Genomic DNA, 9,498 nt, shown 5'->3' on the forward strand with positions numbered 1-9,498 from the left:
TCGGGCCTTTTTGGACGAGATCGTGATCGACCCCCTGTGGGTACACGAGGCACTTCGGTCGCCCGTGTTGGGAATGAACGTCGAGACAGGACGAAATGCCGATATTGCGGTAAATGGCATTCGGGGAGTTGTAGATTTCCTGACCGCTCCTGTTACAAATGCGGATCAGTGGACCACTTCATTAAAGATTGCCCGAGGTTGTCGGGACAGAATACAAATCAGAGTGGGAGACCGGGTGCTACCACTGCTCGAGGTAGACCATCTGGAAATATGGGCAATGCTGGTGGTGGTCAGAGAGGATCTAGAGATGATATAACCAGATCCGAAGCCCGTGCGCCTGCTAGAGCTTATGCTATACGTGCCCGCGATGATGCTTCTTCGCCTGATGTTATTACCGGTACATTCACCCTCTTTGATACTAATGTAATTGCTTTGATTGACCCCGGTTCTACCCATTCTTACATATGTGAAACCTTAGCATCCAGTAAGACTTTATCTATTGAGTCTACTGAGTTTGTAATTCGGGTGTCAAATCCCTTGGGTCGTTACGTGCTTGTCGACAAAGTGTGTAAGAAATGTCCCCTGGAAAATTCGAGGTTCCTATTTTCCAGCGGACTTGACGCTTTTGCCGTTTGATGAATTTGATGTTATCCTTGGGTTGGATTGGTTGACTGCGCATGATGCGATTGTGAATTGCAAGAGCAAGACTATTGATTTGAGGTGCGCAAATAACGAAGTAGTCCGAATTGAGTCTGAGGACTTGGAGGGGATGCCAGCTGTAATATCAGCAATGTTGGCACAGAAATATGTAAGAAAAGGGTGCGAAGCATACCTTGCATATGTGCTTGATGACAAAGAATTAGAAAAGAAACCCGAATCTGTGCCGGTGGTTTGTGAATACCCGGATGTTTTTCCGGAAGAATTACCGGGTTACCACATGTTCGGGAGGTAGAGTTTGGTATTGAGCTTGTACCTGGGACTACGCCGATTTCGATAGCTCCGTATCGTATGGCACCAACCGAGTTAAAGGAGTTGAAAGCTCAGTTGCAAGAACTGACGGAGAGAGGTTTCGCTCGACCAAGTTTCTCACCTTGGGGTGCACCAGTATTGTTCGTGAAAAAGAAGGACGGAACCATGAGGTTGTGCATTGACTATCGTCAGCTGAATAAAGTGACGATAAAGAACAAATATCCGTTGCCGCGCATCGATGATTTGTTCGACCAACTGAAGGGAGCCTCAGTGTTCTCAAAAATAGATTTGAGATCGGGCTATTATCAGTTGCGAATTCGAGATCCAGATATTCCCAAAACTGCCTTCAGAACGAGATATGGTCACTACGAATTCTTAGTGATGCCGTTTGGGCTCACTAATGCCCCTGCGGTATTTATGGATTTGATGAATCGGATCTTCAGACCGTATTCGGATCAGTTCGTAGTTGTGTTCATTGATGACATTTTGGTCTATTCAAGAGATGAGACCGAACATGCTGAGCATCTGAGGCTAGTGCTGCAAATTTTGCGGGATAAGCAGTTATATGCTAAGTTCAGTAAGTGTGAGTTCTGGTTAAGAGAGGTTAGCTTCTTGGGTCATGTGGTATCCGCGTCGGGTATTCGAGTTGACCCGAACAAAATTTCAGCCATACTTGACTGGAAACCTCCGAGAAATATTACTGAAGTTCGGAGCTTTTACCGACGATTTGTGAAAGGTTTCTCGATGATAGCCACACCAATGACGAAGCTACTTCAAAAGGATGTTAAGTTCGAGTGGACGGAGAAATGTCAGAAAAGTTTCAACCAACTGAAAACTCATTTGACTGAAGCTCCAATTTTGGTGCAACCCGAATCAGGTAAAGAGTTTGTCATTTATAGTGACGCATCCCTACTTGGGTTGGGTCGCGTATTGATGCAAGAAGGTCGAGTCGTGGCCTATGCGTCGAGACAATTGAAGCCACACGAGAGGAATTATCCGACCCATGATCTCGAACTAGCTGCCATCGTGTTTGCTTTAAAAATATGGCGACATTATCTGTTTGGTGAGAAGTGCCATGTATTTTCGGATCACAAAAGTCTCAAATATTTGATGACTCAACTAGACTTGAATCTGCGACAAAGACGTTGGCTTGAGTTGTTGAAAGATTATGAGCTTGTCATTGATTACCACCCGGGAAAGACTAACGTGGTTGCGGACGCCTTAAGCCGGAAGTCATTGTTTGCTTTACGAGCGATGAACGTGCATTTGTCTGTTTTACCAGACAGTGTGTTAGTAGCTGAATTAAAAGCTAAACCATTATTGACTCACCAAATTCGTGAAGCTTAGAAAGTCGATGATGAATTGGTTGCAAAACGGTCTAAGTGTTTTCCGAACGAGGAATCGGAGTTTCAAATTGATGATGATGATTGTTTGAGGTTCAGAAATCATTTGTGTGTTCCAAGGAATTCGGAACTCATTTCGATGATTCTGAATGAAGCCCATTGTAGCCGAATGTCAATTCACCCGGGGAGTACGAAAATGTACAACGATTTGAAACGTCAATTTTGGTGGCATGGTATGAAACGGGACATCTCTGACTTTGTTTCGAGATGTTTAATATGTCAACAAGTGAACGCGGAACATCAAGTGTCTTCAGGATTACTCCAGCCGATCATGATACCCGAGTGGAAATGGGATCGAGTCACAATGGACTTTGTGTCCGGACTGCCTTTGTCAGCAAGTAAGAAGGATGCGATATGGGTTATTGTTGATAGACTGACTAAGTCGGCTCATTCATCCCGTACGTACGGATTTTTCATTGGATAAACTAGCTGAATTGTACGTTTATCAAATTGTGAGATTACACGGGGTACCTGTTTCTATCGTGTCGGATAGAGATCCGAGATTCACCTCACGATTTTGGAAGAAATTGCAAGAAGCTCTGGGTACCAAGTTGCATTTTAGCACTGCTTTTCACCCCCAAACCGATGGTCAATCCGAGCGGATAATTCAGATACTTGAGGATATGTTGAGATGTTGCATCCTCGAGTTCAGTAGTTCATGGGAACGGTATTTACCTTTGATTGAATTCGCTTACAACAATAGTTTCAATCAAGTATTAAGATGGCACCTTATGAGGCTTTGTACGGTCGTAAATGCCGTACACCATTGTTTTGGACCGAGCTCGGTGAAAGCAAAATTTTCGGAGTTGATTTGATTAGAGATGCTGAACAGAAAGTAAAGGTAATCCGTGAAAGTCTGAAGGTATCCACGGATCGTCAGAAATCGTACGCAGATTTGAAACGAAAAGACATCGAGTATCAGGTGGGAGACAAAGTGTTCCTTAAGGTTTCACCTTGGAAAAAGATACTCAGGTTCGACCGTAAGGGCAAGTTGAGCCCAAGATTCATTGGGCCGTACGAAATCTCTGAACGAGTTGGTCCGGTTGCGTATAGATTGATTTTGCCCCCGGAGCTTGAAAAGATTCATGATGTCTTTCATGTTTCGATGCTTCGACGCTATCGATCTGATCCATCGCATATAATTAGCCCATCAGAGGTTGAAATTCAAGTCGACATGAGCTATGAAGAAGAACCGATGCGTATCCTAGCTAGTGAAGTGAAGGAGTTGTGAAACAAAAGAGTTCCGCTAGTAAAGGTGTTATGGCTCAAACTCGGGATCGAGGAAGCTACTTGGGAGACCGAGAGCTCGATGAAAGAACGATACCCAAACCTATTTACCGGTAAGATTTTCGGGGACGAAAATTTCTTAAGTGGGGGAGAGTTGTGACAGCCCAAAGTTGACCCTAGTCGGGAAGTGGTTTCGGGACCACTAAACCGAGTCACCGAAATGTTTGAATGTGATACTTATTGTGTAGAATATGTAATTATGAATGTGTGAAAATTTCAAGCTTCAATTGGGTTGATTTCATGTGAATTTAGTCAATAGGACTTATGTGAGAAAATTCTAAAATGTGATAGGTCAATGTGTGAGGACCTACTAGTGCATGTGGACAAAGGGGGGACTTGCATGTCAAATTTCCCCCCCTAATGAGTAGTGGCCGGCCATGACAAGGAAGGATGGGCAAAACATGTCATGAAACATGTTTTGTTAGTGGAAGAATAAAATAAGGAGTATGGGTAATAAAGAAATGGAAAACAAAAGAAAAAAAAATGTGTGTGTGGTGTTTGTTCCCCCCATTGCCGTGAGCTCAAGAGAAGAAAGGAGAAAAGTTTGTGTTCATCCTTTCTCACCTCCATTTTAGCCTAAATTAGAAAGAAAAACAAAGAAAAAAATTTCTCATCCTTTGGTTCATCCTTGGCCAAAAATTTTAAGGAGGAAAGAAGAAGAAAGGTGAAGAGATTCGGCCATGCATGTAGCTAGGCCAAGGTATGTTTAATGATGTTCCATGAGATGCATGCATGTTTTAGTTGTTAGCTTGAGTTCTACCTAGCCCATGGTCTAAATCTTGCTATGTGATGGAAATGGCACTTGACCATGGATGCATCATTCTTGGTTGGTGTTTGATGTTGTGGTGATGAGGCATGAGGATAAGTTAAGATTCGGCCTAGGTGGAGGTTGTGTTAATGCCATTGCATGCAAAATATGAAGCTTGTTAATGATGCATGTGATGATGGCTTGATGATTCTTGAACCTCCTTTTTAGCATTTTTGTGTGAGCACATATGTGCATTGGTTGCTAAAGGGAGAAGAATCGGCTAGCAAGATGTGTGCTAAGGCCGAATGTAACTTTGCATGTTGATGAGCAATGCATGTGTTAAATCGATGAAAAGGGGGAGGATGCTTTACTAGTGTGTATATGTGTGTATTAAGTGTTGAAATCGACCCCAAAAATGGACATGCATATTCGGCCAAGGGGAAAGAAATTAGCTAATATGTTGTGTTGATGCATGATTTTTGCATGTATGAGACTTTAATGTCTAATGTATAAATATGGGCTAAGTGCCTTGTGTTCATCTTTTGATGCCTAAAATGATGAAATCAATTTATTTGTTTGATTAAGCTCAAGAGCAAATGGGGAAATAAAACCGATAAAGGGAAGGAAAAAGTGGTTGAATAGCTAGCGGAATCGTTCGACAACACCCGAGGTAAGTTCTTGAGTAAGAGATCTTAAATTTCGATGTGATTAAATCATGCTCTATGTGTGGCTATTGAGCCGAATGTGCAAGGACAATATGTGCCTTGTGTTTGAGTTTCGTAAACGAAAATGAAATATGAATGTGCTATGAATTATTGTTAGATGTGCATGATTAATTGAATGCTGTCCGGGCTAAGTCCCGAAGGCTTTGTGCTAAGTGAATATATCCGGATTAAGATCCGAAGGCCTTTGTGCGAGATACTAAATCCGGGTTAAGTCCCGAAGGCATTCGTGCGAGTTATTAAATCCGGGTTAAGTCCCGAAGGCATTCGTGCGAGTTATTAAATCCGGGTTAAGTCCCGAAGGCATTCGTGCGAGTTGTTAAATCCGGGTTAAGTCCGAAGGCATTCGTGCGAGTTGTTAAATCCGGGTTATGTCCCGAAGGCATTGTGTGAGTTACTAAAACCGGGCTATGTCCCGAAGGCATTTGAACGAGGAGCTATATCCGGTTAAATCCCGAAGGTACGTGATTTGGTAATGAATGAGCTTGCTGTAAAATTCCAGCGAATACTCGAAAAACATCCCAATATGGGGATATGTTACGTATGTGTTGAATTTAATCGAGCCCTTACAATAAATGTTCGCTCAGTTGATAAACGAGCTACCGGCCTTCGGCCAAGTTAGTTTATTGTGTATGTACATAAGGGTTATTAATGTTGTGAAGCAAGTTTGATATCGGTAAATTGCGTATTATGAAATATTCCGTTTAGCTAAATGTGTGCTATTCTTTGTGCATGCTGGAATTCCTTGCTCAAACTTACTAAGCATAAATTGCTTACTCGTTACATTGCTCCTCTGTTTTATAGATTTTTGGTTCTCCAGCTATCGGACTCGGGATCTTGAAGTCGAAGTCGCCCACACTATCAAAGGCTCTTTTGGGTACTATTTTGGTTGAATTTTGATATGGCATGTATAGGACTACCCATTGTTGTCTTTCGAGTACTTTATGAAATGTATAAGTGTACAGCCATGCGAAAATGGCTTGTAGAAGTGGAGTATGGCATTAGACCATTCGTATTTATGAATGTATAGATGGTTTCATGATGTAACTATGTTGGAATGGAAGTGTTGAGCAAATGATCAGCCACTAGAATGGCTAAGTATGATCATATGTGGGCTTATGTATGACAAGGCCCTAGTTGGTCCATGAAACCCCAAATTAGGTAAGGTTCACTTTGAAAACAGAAGCTGATAGCAGCAGTGGTGTGGATTGGAAAAATCACAAGAATTCGTAGGAGTGGAATTAAATAGTGAATAAATTATGTAATCGAACCTTGATGAATCTACTTTCATATGGAAGTAACGAAACAATTATAGGAACAGTACAGAAAGAGATATTCGGGTTCTTGTGTAACAGGGCCAGAACAGTTTCTGGATTCACTGTTCCGCCTTTGGAAATTCACTATAAATTGACCAGAGATAATTAGGGGTCATACCATATATGTATGGATTCCTCTCTGAGTCTAGTTTCCATAGAAACAAACGGCATCAGTATTGAAGCTCTGTGCAGAGAGATATCCCAGTCGTAATGGGAAAAGGTCAGTGTAGTCGACCCCTGTAACATGGGAGACTTTGACTAATAAACTGTACTAATTGGCCAGACCAAAAATTCTAGAAAAAAATCCATAGGTGGGGACATGAGTCTAGTTTCAGGGAAAAATCACAAAACTGATTTTTGAGTTGTGAAACTCAAGATATGATTTTTGAAGCGACTAGTACTCAGACTGGGCAGTGTCTGAAAAAATTTTTCAAAGTTTGTTAACATCTCGTGTCCGACTCCGGTGTCGGTCTCGGGTTCGGGGTGTTACATTACGTGTAAGAGACACACATCCAGACAACACGCCCATGGGGGTGGCCGTGTGTCACACACGGCCTAGGCACATGCCGGTGTGTCTACCCGTGTGGACAATATAGGGCTATCTACCAAGCCCTTTGCCACCCTAAAACATAACATAACAACAACCATAGCTAAAGTCTATATGCAATTCATGTATTCAACCATACCAACAATTTCTCATTCATGAAAGACTACTTTGCATTCATATAATAATTTTCAATATTAGCCATTTTTCATGGCCTTGTACAAAATGAGTCAAATATTAAAGCAAGCCAACATATTTAGCCCAAAATAATGTGACACTAAAACAAAACCAAAGGGTCCTATACATGCCATAATCAACAATAATAGATCTAACTTTACCAAGTACTTTGGATGATAGTGTGACTGGCTTCTCTGACGTAGGCAAGGGTCCTCGAGCTATTTTGGCGACTCTATAAGAAAATGGAAAGGAAATAGGGTAAGCATAAAGCTTAGTAAGTTTCATGAAATAAACATCGACTAATCATTATAAACAATATGCTCATAACCTTTCATAGCTTATTCATGAATACTATAAATAAACGAAAGTACGACTTACTCATCGTCATCCATTACATTTCATATAGGTACTTGTACCACTCATCACATGATCATAACATTTCTCATCTCGATATAAAGTCATAAATCTTTCGTTGAACCATTTGGAATTCTACTGGATACTCAATAGCCCTAACATGGGTTAAGATGCCGACGTCATGTCCCAGACATGGACTTACACTAGCTTTCATATAGTGAGGCCGATGTCATGTCCCAAACAGGTCTTACACTGGCTCTCATCTATCGGTGTCAATACCATGTCTTAGACAGGTCTTACACTATCACACCATAAGCTGACACCATCTCTCAAACAGGTCTTACACTAGCTTGTATATCACGAGGCCGATGCATGTCCTAGACATGTCTTACACTAGCTCTCGTCTCAATGCTGATGCATGTCTCAGACATGTCTTACACTGGCTTAAATATCTCGACGCCGATGCATGTCCCAAAGATGTCTTACACTGGCTCTCATGATGTGGCTGATGCATGTCCCAGACATGTGTTACGCTGGCTCTCATGCTGTGGCTGATGCATGTCCCATACATGTCATACACTAGCACACATATCACCTATTATCACGGTACAAATATCCAAGTCTATTCCAAATGTTCAACGAAAGTCTTTACTATATAAATTTCTCAACATGTATTCTCGTATTCAAAATCAAGACAATTTAGGCGATATCAACTCAATTACACATCATAAAGATATAGTTGTATTATTAACATACAACTTACCTCTGATCACAAAATGTATGCGACTAGTCGATTTTAATCTACTTGCTTAGCTTTCCCCCGGTCTAGGTTCGGATGTTGTATTTCTTGATCTAAAATAATAAAAATTCATCCATTTAATCACTAGATAATTTACTCAAGCAACAATTCACATTTTTGGCAAATTTACCATTTTGCCCCTAGACTTTCACAAAATGACCATTTTACCCCTAGGCCCGAAAATTAATTTTTATCGAGTTTCCTTATTAGTCAAGCCTAATCAACCATTTTTCTCTCTTATGACAACCCCAAATTTCCAATATTTCACAATATTACTATCTATTTTACAAACTTTACAAAATGGTCCTATTAGGGGTTTTTATGAGAGGTCCTAGCACAAAAATTGTTTATTTCACATCTATGATTCATTTTCTTCCATAAAATTCCAGAAAACAACATGAACACTCTCATGGTGAAACCCTAGACTTTCAACCATTTTGCAAAATAGTCCCCTCATTTGAAAGCTCATGCTATAAGGGTTCTAAAAATACAAAAATCATCAAGAAACACCATCAAAATCACTTACTTGAGAGGGTGACAAGTTGCTAAAATTTTCAAGCATTCAAACCCCTACAATGGATGAATTTTTGGTGGAGAAGAGATGGTGAAAAGGGATGATTTCATCTTTCTTTTATTTTATTTCTTTTTGGTCAAATAAGCCACCAAATTTTTACTTAACATTTGACTACCTTAATTCTTTGTCTCATGGCCGACCAAACTATAATCTAAGGGTCTATTTTCCCTTTAAATACCCCCAATTTATGATACATGGCAATTTAATTCCCTTAGCTATTACATTAAGACTTTTGCACTTTATGCGATTTAGTCCTTTTTCACAATTAAGCCCACAAACGCTAAAATTACTTCACCAAATTTTTCATGCACTAATATAAACATGCTATAAATCTAAAATAATAATAAAATAATTTCTCTGACTTCGGATTGGTGGTCTTGAAACCACCGTTTCGACTGAGCCCAAAATTGGGCTGTTACACTTCCTTTGTCTTCAATTGGATCCTTTCCTTTCTTATTTTTTTTCTTCATTTCCATATCAAAACATATAACATTTTCATGTCAAAATTAAAATCAAATAAAATTCCTATGCTATTTTAATGAAATTGACATGGATTTCATAAATATTTCATCATCCTTACCTTGTTCGTAAGAAATAAATTTCTA

At 40.3% G+C, this 9,498-nt stretch overlaps 1 long non-coding RNA gene across 1 annotated transcript; it reads right to left on the reverse strand.

Annotated features, from left to right (window-relative positions):
- Positions 1 to 7,150: 7,150 nt before the first annotated feature.
- On the reverse strand, positions 7,151 to 8,887 carry LOC121206697 (uncharacterized). The gene is made up of 3 exons (XR_005901845.1): positions 8,846 to 8,887; positions 8,284 to 8,372; positions 7,151 to 7,398 (listed from the first exon to the last, which is right to left on the reverse strand). It is a non-coding gene; the product is annotated as an uncharacterized lncRNA (long non-coding RNA).
- Positions 8,888 to 9,498: the final 611 nt, after the last annotated feature.

Source organism: Gossypium hirsutum, chromosome A09 (genome assembly GCF_007990345.1).
Source record: "Gossypium hirsutum isolate 1008001.06 chromosome A09, Gossypium_hirsutum_v2.1, whole genome shotgun sequence".
Lineage (NCBI taxonomy): Eukaryota > Viridiplantae > Streptophyta > Magnoliopsida > Malvales > Malvaceae > Gossypium > Gossypium hirsutum.